This window comes from Lupinus angustifolius, chromosome LG09, assembly GCF_001865875.1.
Source record: "Lupinus angustifolius cultivar Tanjil chromosome LG09, LupAngTanjil_v1.0, whole genome shotgun sequence".
NCBI classification, from domain to species: domain Eukaryota; kingdom Viridiplantae; phylum Streptophyta; class Magnoliopsida; order Fabales; family Fabaceae; genus Lupinus; species Lupinus angustifolius.
Window position 1 is genome coordinate 6,331,487 of NC_032017.1, and position 13,226 is coordinate 6,344,712.

The 13,226-nt window shown below is 35.1% G+C and overlaps 1 long non-coding RNA gene across 1 annotated transcript in view; it reads left to right on the forward strand.

The window, feature by feature from the left end:
* The window catches only part of LOC109356471, a 14,853-nt gene extending 3,728 nt beyond the window's left edge, over positions 1-11,125 (forward strand). Inside the window, exons 2-3 of the long non-coding RNA XR_002108732.1 lie at positions 7,267-7,278; positions 11,112-11,125. This is a non-coding gene — a long non-coding RNA (uncharacterized LOC109356471). The remainder of the gene's footprint in view (positions 1-7,266; positions 7,279-11,111) is intronic.

Below are 13,226 nucleotides of genomic sequence, written 5' to 3' on the forward strand. Positions count from 1 at the left end.
CATTTGCCTTCTCCTTTTCTCCTCTTGAATTCTAAACTAAAATTATAAACTTACTTGAAAATAAAGCTCTAAAAACACTAAGAAACTTAATTGCTAATTTCAAGTATTGTTCGCCTCCTTTGCTCAAATGAATTGGTCTCTATTTATAGTCTTCCTTTCTGGACCGCTGAGCTGCTTGGCTGGACCGTTAAGCAGCTGACCAAACCCTTCAACATGGGTTTGTCCTGGACCAAGTAGCTTAGTCACCTCCTTGTGCTTGACTCGTCAAATCTAGTTATGGGCTATGAAACCAGCTATTGTGAGCTACTTCTGAAAAGCCTATGGTGGGCTACTTGAGGTGAGGTCATGGATGATACCGCTCAGCGCACATGCTTCACCGCTAAGCTGCTTGTTCAGCAGCTTTGACCGTGCTGACTAGGACGTGGCCTGATGCTTGCTGATCTGGCCAGGAGTTTGGTTCTCCGCTAAGCTGCTTGTTTGGATCGCTAAGCTGCTTGTTCAATAGCTTGGGCATGTGCCAAGCTTGTGTCTGACCGTGTCAATTGGAGGTCTGATCGTGCTAGGACTAGGCTGGTCCTAGGCTGAGCGGCCAAGCAGGTCCGCTCAGCTGCTTGCTTGAGCAGCTTGGTCTAGGTCATGCTGGTGTCCAGGTGAGGCTGGTGTCTAGGTCAGCTCAGTGGGGCTTGGTCCATGCTTAGCTGCCTGGTTGAGCACCTTGATTTTCTTGACTTTTTTAGCTTGTTGACCATGAGTCTTTTTTCTCCTATTTTCTTCATCCTAAATACTACAAAATACATAAATAGAAATACACATACAAATATACAAGATTATGATATTACAAAAAATATTGTTTTAAGTTGGTTTTTTTCAATTATGCTTAAGATAAGTGCATAAAAGTGTATGAAATTTAGGTAGGTTTAGCACTTATCAAACTCCCCTCAACTTAAAACTTTGTTTGTCCTGAAACAAAAGGTGAGAATTATCCGAAAATCAATTTGGCTAAAAATAATAATGATGATCAACATGATTTCAAATGTATAAGCATGTCAAAATATATTTCAATGCGATTTTTCATGGTTTGTGAATTTTGGCACATAATGCTTCCAACAAGAAATCAATGCTTTTGCTTATAAAAAATGTGTAACAATTTACCTAAGCAAATAGTTTTCTAAAAAAAATGTTTCTTTGCACACAAGTTCAAAGTTGGAACATTTGTTTATAGTAATTTGAACTTGTTTTTCATCTCACCTATTCTCTTAAATTGCATAATTAATCAAATATCACTAAGGTCTTCATTTAGGTTGTAATGAGGCTTTGTTTGGATAATGGTTTTTCTAGATTTTCAAGGCTAATATTTAAAAAAAAAAAAGCATTTTTGAAAAATTTCAATGGAACAGTTTACTCTTCTTTTTTCCATTATTGTTTTCCAACCTCTTTTACTTTTTGAACCTTGGCTTCTATTTTTCTCAATCTCTTTTTATTCCTTTTTTAATTTTTGAAGATTGAGTTTTTCCTTTTCTTTTTAGAAGCAAAGTCCACCAATTTTTTCCCCAACTAGATTCTTTCAAACTACACTTTTTAAAATATAATGCTCTTTAGAACATTTTTTTCAATTTGGTTTTATGGGATAGTTTGAAATTTTTTTATTTCATTTGTTTTGGCTCAAAGGGGCTTACAAATGATTTTCCTAACATAGTTTGGACTTTTTGGCCTTTGGTTCAACTAATCAAAGAACATGCCTCGATCATTTCCTATCATTTTTATGCAATTAAGAGATTTAAAGATTTAAACCAGTTTAATTAGAGAAATCAAATGTTGATTCTCACTTATGTGTTTGGCTCAATCCCTCACTTGCTTTGGATTCACACTTTTTAATTAAAAAATGTTTGCAAAGATCTTGTTACATAAAATTGAATTTTCAATTTGAAAAATAAATTCCAAGTTAATGACATTATCTGACTTTTTTCACAAAAGTTTAGCATACATGTCATTTTCCTCAATCAAAGCTTAATTTAAAGTATGCTTAACATTTCTAATCATGTGATCATACTTCAAAAATTTTGTTTTAGCCATTTTGTTTTCGGTTTTGAAATTTTGTTGAGTTTTTGAACAAACAAATTTACTTTTTATATTTTTACACAATCTTAGACAAGAAAAGTTTTTTAAATTACATCAAGTCTTGTCCCCCATTTTTAAATGAGGGCTTGTACTCAAGGCTTAAAAGGTTTTGGGATTTACTTGATGTGATTTAAAAAAAATTGTTAGTTTTTCTAAAAAATAAAAATATAAAATTAACATTACTAACAAAAGACACTCTATTAATGTTAACTTGCTCCTAACATAAATTTAAAACATAATGGGAAATAACATAAAGAAATGCAACATAATATGAAAATTGAAATTTTTAGGGAAAAGAAACAACCGGAAAAGATTTTCTTATTCTTCATCATCATTTTCTTCCTCTTCACTTGTGTCTTGGGACCTCCCCTCGGGCCACTTAGTCATTGCTACGAATTCTTCATAGGATCATCCCTTGAAATTACGTTTCTTCCCAAAAATACTATGCAAATTTGTGTAGATACCCTTAATCCCACAGTAGCATGCTTTTTGTTGCAAATTTTGCATTTGTTGTTCCTTAATTATGGCATCTACCTTAGAACTCATGGTCCTCCTGATTCACTTGGTTTTTGTGAGTTTAAGTCACCAAATATCTTTATAAGCTCGGTTTGAGCTTGGGAAAGGGTTTTTTCTTTGCAATTTTTGATGATATAAGCATGGTTGATTTCGGATTTGAGAGCCATCATTTCGTTGTAGGTCCAGGCACATTTTGAAATTTGCACAAATCAAGGATAAAAGATGGAAGAATAATTGAAGGGATACCTTTGTTGATGCAATCCCAAATAGCATATGAGATTACTGCAATAATATCTATGGAGTCTTCATCATAGATGGAGCTAATTAGCTTTTCTTTAGGAAGAGGGATGTCAGAAACATGTAAGGAAGGCCATATGTTGGAGAGTATGAAGCTTGCCCATATTTGGGTTTGTTGAGTCATACAAAATTTGAAAATGGGGCCAAACATGTTGAGCTCCAAGTCTTCCAAACATAGACTTTTCCTAACATATTCTTCTTCATGACTTTCTTCTTCACCCAAGTAGGATGCATTGAGCTTCGTTTGAAATTCGCACAAGTCATGTCCTTCACTTGTTGGATTCCATGGGTTACCCAAGTATTCATTGATTACTTTCTTGTTGTAGAAAACTTCAGTCCCATTTACCAAGTAGAACGGTTTCTCCTTGCCTCACTTGATGTGATTGAGTTCGCAAAAAATTGTTTGACCACATCCAAAGAAAAAAATTTCTTTGGTTGAGCAATTTTTTTTCCATCCATATTTTTCTATGCTGAAAAGAAAACCTCCAAAGTCATCTTCAGTCAAGTTGACAATTTTTTCTAAAGTTATAACATTCTTGAGTGTGATTTCCTTGAATTTTTCCTTAGCATCATTGGAGACAAATTTGGAGTTGTTGCTCTCCCTTGAGACTTCCTTTCCTCTCCTTGATGAACTTCGGAAATTCCTAAGAAGAGTCCACAAACCACAAGAATAACTCTAAAAGAGTTAAAACACAAAAATGTGCATGAGTGTATAGATTTTTCATGAATTAAACTTCTTACACATTTTATTTGAAGAGGATTGAATAACCATAAAAGAAATTTACAAAAGAAAATAATTAAGAAGGAAAACTTACATGATGAGGTTAAAAATAAAACTTGAAATTTTGAGAGAAAATGTTTTTGTGTAAGGATGAGTTTTAAAAATTTTGCTTGATGATTTGTGTTTCAGGAATGGGTGTTTATGTAGGAGTTGGAAGTCCTTGGTCAAGGTCTTTGGTCAAAAATTTAAGAAAAACTCCTCTTTTGAGGAATTTTTGGTTCCAAGGCTGCTGACCTGGTTAGACCTGCGTTGAGCGCATGGTCCCCCATGCTAAGCGGTGGTTCAGTGGTCCAGGCTTGACCGAGTAATGAGTCTTGATCAAGACTTTTGACTATGTTTTGGGCCCCTTTTTTGATTTTTCAGTTTTTATGCATTTGGCCCATTAACGCATTGTTTAAAAAACTTTTCTTTTGTAAAAAAATATTTTCTGAGTTTTGATCCCCCTCAAAATATTTTTTGAAATAAAGAAAAAATTATTTCTAACAAACAAATAACATAAGGATAAAATTGTAAAAGGGAAATAGTATATTATATATCAAAATGTATTGAGTTACCTCCCAACAAGCGCTTCTTTCATGTCATGAGCTTGACATCAGTTATCATCAATTTTCTTCTACTGCCGTAATGGTTCGGATTCACCTCTCAGGATTGCATTGCCATGTTTTCTAGGGTTTAATTCTGTGTTAGCTGAAAATGTTGATTTTTCATTTTCAGCTATTTGCTTGGCCAACTGTCCAATTTGGATTTCCATATTACTTAGAGAAGCATTAGCGTTTTTCTGATTTGCCATGGTCATCTCCATAAACTGGTTCAGAGTGTCTTCCAGATTGATGCTTTTGTCCTGAGTTGGATGCTGATACTGATTCTTTCGGGGTTAGAAGTTTTGTTTCTGAGGAAGGTCTTGCCTCCGCGGTTGATTCTTTTGAAATTGGTTATTACCCCCATGAGGGTAATTACCTTGAAAATTTTGCCTTGGAGGATTCCCAACAAAATGCACTTCCTCATGTTGGCAGACATTGGCATCATGATCCTCATTGCAATTGTCACACCTATAAATATGCTTCTTTGAGGTTTCCAATAATTGTTTTAGTAGATCATTGAGTTTCTGGGTTACCTCCTCTAACTATTGTTGAAGCAGTTTATGTTGGGCCAAAACAACAGCAACTGAGTTCAGTTCGAGCATTCCACCTTGCCTAGGTGGTGACCTTCCATATTACTTAGAGAAGCATTAGCGTTTTTTTGATTTGCCATGGTCATCTCCATAAACTGGTTTAGAGTGTCTTCGAGATTGATGCTTTTGTCCTGAGTTGGATGCTGATACTGATTCTTCCGGGGTTAGAAGTTTTGTGTCTGAGGAAGGTCTTGCCTCCGCGGTTGATTCTTTTGAAATTGGTTATTACCCGCATGAGGGTAATTACCTTGAAAATTTTGCCTTGGAGGATTCCCAACAAAATGCACTTGCTCATGTTGGCAGACATTGGCATCATGATCCTCATTGCAATTGTCACACCTATAAATATGCTTCTTTGAGGTTTCCAGCAATTGTTTTGGTAGATCATTGAGTTTCTGGGTTACCTCCTCTAACTGTTGTTAAAGCAGTTTATGTTGGGCCAAAACAACATCAGATGAGTTCAGTTTGAGCATTCCACCTTGCCTAGGTGGTGACCTTCGTTGGTGTTGACTTTTCTGATCGTTCAAGGCCATGGATTCGATAATGTCAATTGCTTACTGTAGAGGTTTAGCCATTAATTGTCCGCCTGCAGTTGCATTTAAGATCCATTTATGCTACTGCTGAAGTCCGTTGACAAAGATATGAGTCTGAGTTTGAACGTCAAATCCATGGTTTGGGAACTTTTTGAGCATAGATTTAAATCTATCCCATGCCTCGCATAGGCTTTCCCCAGAAGCCTGGATAAAGGTGGAGATCGTAGTTTTCAAATCCATAAATTTTCCATGCGGAAAATATCTCGACATAAATTTTTCTTCCACCAGATTCCAGTTATTTTTCATATGTTGTGGGAGATCGAGGATCCATTCTTTAGCTTTTCTGATTAATGTTAATGGGAAAAGTCTTAGAAAGACGGTCTCCTCTTCAGTCTCGAAGATCCCAGAAGTACTAACCAAATCATAAAATTAGGGAGATGGTTGTATGGACTTTCGTGGTCTAATCCATCAAAAGAGTTGGCGTACATGAGATGTACTAACCCTGTTTTCATTTCAGCCGGCCTTTGAGAATCAGAAGGTCTCCCGATTCTTATCATGTTTCTGGGATTGAAAATGACAAATCCTCCTATGCTGTTCTGATTTTCTGCCCTGGATTCATGATGGTCTGTCATTTTTGTTCTGTTTTCATGAAAAATAGCTTTTGCTTTACGTTCCTTCTTTTGTGCTCTTTTTTGTTTCTTGAGAGTTTTTTCTATTTCAGGATCAAGAGAAAATTCAAGTTGTTTATTCCTGCTCATGCACAGAAAAAGGTTCTTCTATCTATTTTCCAAGAAGAATTAGTGGATCAAAAATATATATATTAAATAATTCACATTTTTGTACAAAGTCAAAAAGAAATAATTTCTACAAAAGAAAAAATAAGTTTATGCACAATTATTTGATTAATGACATATAAATATGTAATGTTTTATTATTAAAGCAACAGCGGCGCCAATTTGTTGAAAGATATTTTTGAGAGAGGATTTTGTTATTCCCTCTCAACAAATCATTCCTTAGCAAGGTGCCAATTTGTTGAAAGGTTAAATTCCCTCTCATTTTCTCTGTGTGTTCTTTTTAAGTAAGTGAACTCGGTTTTATTCTTTGTTCGCCATTTCGAATTTGTTGAAATAAATTCCAATGCCGGTATAATGGTTTCAAGAATATTCCAGTTACAACTTACTTCATTAATAATCATGTAACTAAGTCATTCCTTCTTTGCCCCATCTCGGCTTTGTTAGAATTAATTCTAACGCCAGTACAATGGTATCACAACAATTACCTATTACATAATTATTAAGTACCTTTGAATACCATCTCGGTTTTGTGGAATAAATTCCAACACCAGTTTAATGGTATTCTAATATAGAAAAGTGATGAATAATTAGTTGTTAGAAACAAATAAATAGATAAAGAACAAAAGAATAATAAATTTAGTGACCTTTATTTATATACTCCCTTTCGGGTTCATTTTATTAACAAACCAAACTTCTTCCTTAAGGAAGGTTGGTATTAAAGAATAAATAAATTGCGGAAAGTAAATAACAATAAATAAAAGTTAGTAAGTTAGCTTCATCACTTTACTATTTTACAATTTACACCTCTTTCAAGATTCAATTGTAGTATAGTATAGGGTTTTGTCGAACCACAAGGAATTGCCTACTAAAATGAATCATATAAACATGTTGAAGCACAAATAATGGGTTAAACATATTTTGATGGTTTTGTTGTTTGATTTGCACATAAATAAATTAACAAGAAAACAAACTAAGTATTGACAAATTCTTGAGGAGACAAGATCAATTTGAATAAGGAAAATATTTCTCAACTTCTTATGAGTTTGAACTACTTAGACAAGTTCTTATGTTTTACTTTGATTAACTCCAAACACCTAGTTCTAAAATCCTCCTTTTAGTGTATGTCCGAAAATGGTAGAATGATAATCACTTATATTTATTACTAAACAATATTACGTCCATAAAGAGACTAGGTTGTCACACCCTAGTCATTGACGACTCTAATATTGATGTAGTAATGAATATAAGATCTTAAAAAAAGTATGCTTAACTTGGCAAATATAATAAGTAGTACAACTACTTCTTAGTCTATTTGTTAAGTGTTTGAGACAAGTAACTTTATTGACTTGAAATCATTTTTTAGGTGATCAATCTAAATAGAGCATTACGTACTTCTCAAACAAATAAAACTAACCAAAGTACCAACTTGAATGATTGAAATTCAAACTGTTAGAATGTAAGAAGAAGTAGAAATTACATAACCTTATTCAAAAGAAAATGTTAGGAGCATGAGCCATCCATCTAAGGATTGGATGCTTTTGAGTTCCAAATGAGAGTACAAAATTGATTTTTGCATCTCCTTTTCCTTCTCCTTTTCTCCTCTTGAATTCTAAACTAAAATTACAAGTATTGCTCTAAAAACACAAAGAAATGACGAGAGAACTTCAGAAAGGATTTCTAGTGAGAGACTTGCTAATTTCAAGTATTTTTGGCCTCCTTTGCTCGAATGAATTGGTCTCAATTTATAGACTTCCTTTATGGACCGTTGAGCTGCTTGGCTGGACCGCTAAGCAGCTGACCTAACCCTTCAGCATGGGTTTGGTCACTTGACCAAGTAGTTTAGTCACCTCCTTGTGCTTGACTCATTAAAGTTAGTTGTGGGCTAGGAAACTAGCTATTGTGACCTACTTATGAAAAGCCTATGGTGGGCTACTTGAGGTGAGGTCATGGATGACTTCATGTTTTGCTTGATGGTTAAGTCAAGTCTGGTGCACACCGCTCAGCGCACCTGCTTCATCACTAAGTTGCTTGTTCAGCAGCTTTGATCGTGCTGACTGGGACGTGGCCTGGTGCTTGCTGATCTGGTCAGGAGTTCGTTTCTCCGCTAAGCTGCTTGGTTGGACCGCTAAGCTGCTTGTTCAACATCTTGGGAATGTGCCAAGCTTGTGTCTGACCGTGTCAATTGGAGGTCTGACCTTGCCAGGACTAGGTCGGTCCTAGGCTGAGCGGCCAAGCAGGTCCGCTCAGCTGCTTGCTTGAGCAGCTTGGTCCAGGTCATGCTGATGTCTAGGTCAGGCTGGTATCCAAGTCAGCTCAGTGGGGCTTGGTCCACACTTAGCTGCCTGGTTGAGCACCTTGATTTTCTTGACTTTTTTGGCTTGTTGACCATGAGTCTTTTTTCTCCTATTTTCTTCATCCTAAATCCTACAAAATACATAAAATGAAAATGCACATACAAATATACAAGATTATGATATTTTATTCAAAAAGTATTGTTTTAAGTTGGTTTTTTCCAATTATGCTTAAGATAGGTGCCATAAAAGTGTATGAAATTTAGGTAGGTTTAGCACTTATCAGATATCATAAAAAAAACTAGGACAAACCGCCTCAAATGAGGGTGACGTAAATCATTCATTGTAGTCTAAAAAGTAGATGGGGCATTAGTGTGTCCAAAGGCATTACTAGAAATTCTTAATGTCAATAAAAAGTGTGAAATACCGTCTTGTGGGTATCTATAGGATTAACCCAAATTTGATGGTAACTAGACCTTAAGTCAATCTTAAAAAAAATGCTTGCACCACCTAATTCTTTTAGAAATTCATTGATTCTTGGGATAGGAAAGTGGTCTAGAATAGTGATATAATTTAATGTCTGGTTATCAACACAAAACACCATGTACCATCTTTCTTGCACACCAGAAGCACTTGTCAAGAGAATGGTCTATTTCTAGGAATAACAATTCAGTCTTAAGAATATCTTGTTACATAAAAGTCATGATTTATTTTTGGAAATGAGGGTATCTGTATGGTTTGATGTTAACTGGGATAGAGTTAGGAAGTAGGGGAGTGGAATGGTTTTGGGGTCAGTGGGGTGGCAATTTAGTGGGTGTTTGAAAAATATAGTCAAAGTCTTGTAGGAGATGTTGAATTTGAGGATGCGTATTTTGTGTAGGAGTAGAGGTTTGGTTAGATGACAATGTGTCTAAATGGAGTATAGTGATAGCATGGAAAGCAACAATGTTGGTTATGTGCAAAAGTCTAGTAATTTGATTGAAAGTGGAGGGTTGAGGATTAGATTTGGGTTAATTTGTGAGTGTAATAGTATTCTGCCTAATAGAAAATTACAAGGAGGGAAGAGAGACATCTGAAATAATGGGTCCTAATGTTTGGAGCCAATCAATGCCTAGGACAACATCAACGCCTTTAATAAGCAACAAATAGAATGGTATGATAAATTGTTGATGTTGTCATGTGATTGGAGTTTTGTCACATAGGCCAGAACATAAAATATGGGCTCCATTTCCCACCATGACAAGAAACTGGTTTATTTTTTAGATGGTTATATTTAAGTGGTTAGCAATATGGGGTTGTACGATATTGTGTGAAATTCCAATGTCAAGTAAGATGGTAATAGGGTGTCCATATATAGTACTAGAAACCATCACTATTTTTGGTAAAATATAAACACTAAGAGCTTGTTCAGATATATGGAAATGTATAGCCTCATTGGTAGGAATGGCCATGGATGGTTGTGTGGTTTTTGAATTGGAAGAGTCCATAAGGTCATCAGAGTGTAAAGAGGGGTTGTCGTCCAAAAGTAAGAGAAATTTCTTATTTTGGCAGTGGTGGCCATGAATAAAATTTTCATTACAATTATAACAAAGGTGTTGTGCTTGTCATTCCTGTATTTGAGTAGTAGACAAGTGATGCAAATGTATGGATTGTATAGTAGGAATTTGAGTGGAAAGAGGGGGACATGGTAGTGAATGGTTTAGGCAAAGTAGTTTGTCTTTGATATAGTGGAAATCTGGAATTGTTTTGTGTATGACGATGAGAATTAGTGAGTTTAGCCTCAACTAACTTAGCCAATCCTAGGGCATCTGAAATTGTCTGTGGATGTAAAACAGTGATTTCCCTTTGAATGTCCGGAAGTAGGCCTGAAATGAAACAATTGAGAATGATTTCTTGAGATAATCCTCAAATTCTGTTACACAATCTTTCAAATTGTTGCTGATAGTGAACCACACTACTATGTTGTTGTAATTTAAACAATTATGCTTGATGGTTTGTGTAAGAAGAGTGTCCAAAACAAATTTCCAAGTCCCTTGTAAAAGAGTATCAAGCAGTAAGTTAGGATTTGTGGAACATCCATTTAAACCAACTAAGGGCTTCTCATTGCACGTAAAAAGAAATCATGGGTAATCTTTGATCCGAGGGAACTAAGTAAAGTTGAAAAACAGTTCTGCTTGAAATATCCAATCCAAAGGCTCTAACCCATGAAAATGAATATGTTGTAATTTTGGGGGTTGAGGTTGTGGGTTAAATGATGGTGGTATAAAGAAAGTGGAAGGAAAATGAGGGATGGAATACGAAATGGGTATGGCGTGTTTTGGGTAGCAGAAGAAGCCACAAATTGTGGTGGAATTTGTGTGGGGGTATGGGAAGAAAAGTATGAGTTAGGATGAGTGGAAGGTGGATCTGGTGGGGCAGGTGGTTCCACATGAATTTCAGCAAGTTTATTGGTGATAATTTGGAGGGCACTAATAAGGGCATCATGCCTAACATGTTGTTGATCTTGGTGTTGCATGAGTTTCTCCATAAAGACATTAGTAAGTTATTCTTATGGTTCTTTGTGGGATATTTTAGGAGGCATTAAGGTCAACGAAAGCACCAAAATATTAGGACTTAAGCACATGAGAAGAACCAACCCAAAAGACTAGTCTATTAGGTGGAAGAGCCTCATGGCTTAAGTACCACATTGAATTTGTTATTCTACTAATGTGGAACTCCTAACACTTTTCTTCTTGGTACTATAATACTTAAGAATGATGATATAAAAATATTTCAAATTTTCTGTAAGATAATGAAGAAATTCATCATGCTATTGTGTTTGTCTTAGTGCAAGATATTAAATATAATATGAAAATAAAATACTATTGGAATGATTTTTCCTTAAACATTTAGCATAGATCAGTTTCGGAAAAAATATTCCAGGAGAAAAAATTCTTAAAGTATCATCATGTTCTATTTTAGACTATTAATGTAGGATTTCTTTTCGTTGAAGTTAAACTGAATTTTGACTTAATATGTGTATATAACAGAAGGATCAATGGTCTAGTTTCTTTAGATATAAATGATGAGATGCATTATACTCAAATTACTATATTTTAGATAATCGAGGCGGAAAGGGTTAAAGGTATAATAGTACCCATGCTTATTCACTTGACTTATTGAGTATATAAACTATAATATATGAAACAATATAATTGTAAACAATTCGTTTTGATCTCAAAATTTCAGATATGGACCAACATGTTGATCTGCAGCAAGAAGTTGAGCAATTCCTTAGAGAATTTCAATCCAAGCTCAATATGGTCCATCAAAAAATTCAAGATCTTCCTGAACAAATAAACCAAACCAATAGAGCAAGTTCTTGGTGCAATAATTGTGCAAACAATCAAAATGTATATGCTTTCCAATTAACTCCTACTTATCATGACAAATTGGAGAAAATTCTTGATCAATTCATACAAACCACTATCAATCATAAAAAAACACCAAGAATGCTCTCACAAAAATAGAAGAACAAATCAACAGCTTGACAAAAGTGTTACAACTCGAAGTGGAAAGATAGTTGGTGGAGTTGAAAAACAAAAAGGAAGATTAGATGAAAAAAATAATAAAGAAGAAAAAGAAAATAAAAAAGAAGAAAAAGAAAATAAAAAAGAAGGAATAGAAAAAGATACTAGTGAGGTAAGAAAAGAAGAAAAGCCAAACTCACTAGTACAGAAAAAAATACCCTACCCGATAGCTCCGTTAAAAGCCAAAAAAGAAGAACAGTTCGCAAGATTGATGGAAATATTCAAAACTCTTCAAATCAATATTCCTTTTGCTGATGCCTTGGAGCAAATGCCTATTTACTCCAAATTCATGAAAGAACTGCTAACCAAAAAGCGGAGCTATCAAGAAAAAGAAGTTGTTTCACGTAATGCCACCTGTAGTGCAATTCTTCAAACAAACATTCCTCACAAATCTAAAGATCCAGGTAGTGTGACCATTCCAGTTACTATTGGAAATGTGTCTGTAGGCAAGGCTCTTGTCGATCTTGGAGCAAGTATAAGCTTGATGCCACTGTCCATGATGAAAAGAATTGGAGGAATTCAATTAAAGCCTACAAGGATGTCCTTGCAACTAGCAGATAGATCCATAAAATATCCTGAAGGTGTTGTAGAGGATGTCCTGGTCAAAATGGACAAATTCTTAATCCCTGTTGATTTTGCTGTCATTGACATAATTGAAGATACGGATATCCCGCTCATTTTAGGGAGACCCTTTATGAGGACAGCAAAAATGGGAATCGACATGGAAAATGGCAAACTACTAGTCCAAGTTGCGACAACGAAATCGAATTTGACATTTTCCATGCAATGCATCATCCGAAGGATAAAGGGCAATGTCTGCAACTAGATGTTATTGAAGAAATTTGTGCAGAGCACCCTCAACCTGATAATTCTTCGGAAATGCAAGATAATAGAGTGGAAGAAGAAATCATCAGACATTGTTTTTATGAATTATCAAAATCTAAGTGGACCAGCCGAAAAAGAATCAGAACTGTAACTGAAAGAATTGCCACCCCATTTGAAATATGTTTTCTTAAATGGGGAAACCAACAATCCAGTTATAATCAATAGGGAGCTGTCCAAATTGGAAGAAGAGAAAATTACACAAGTCTTGAAAAAGCATCAAGCAGCACTGGGATGGACCTTAAAAGATCTCAAAGGCATTAGTCCATCATAT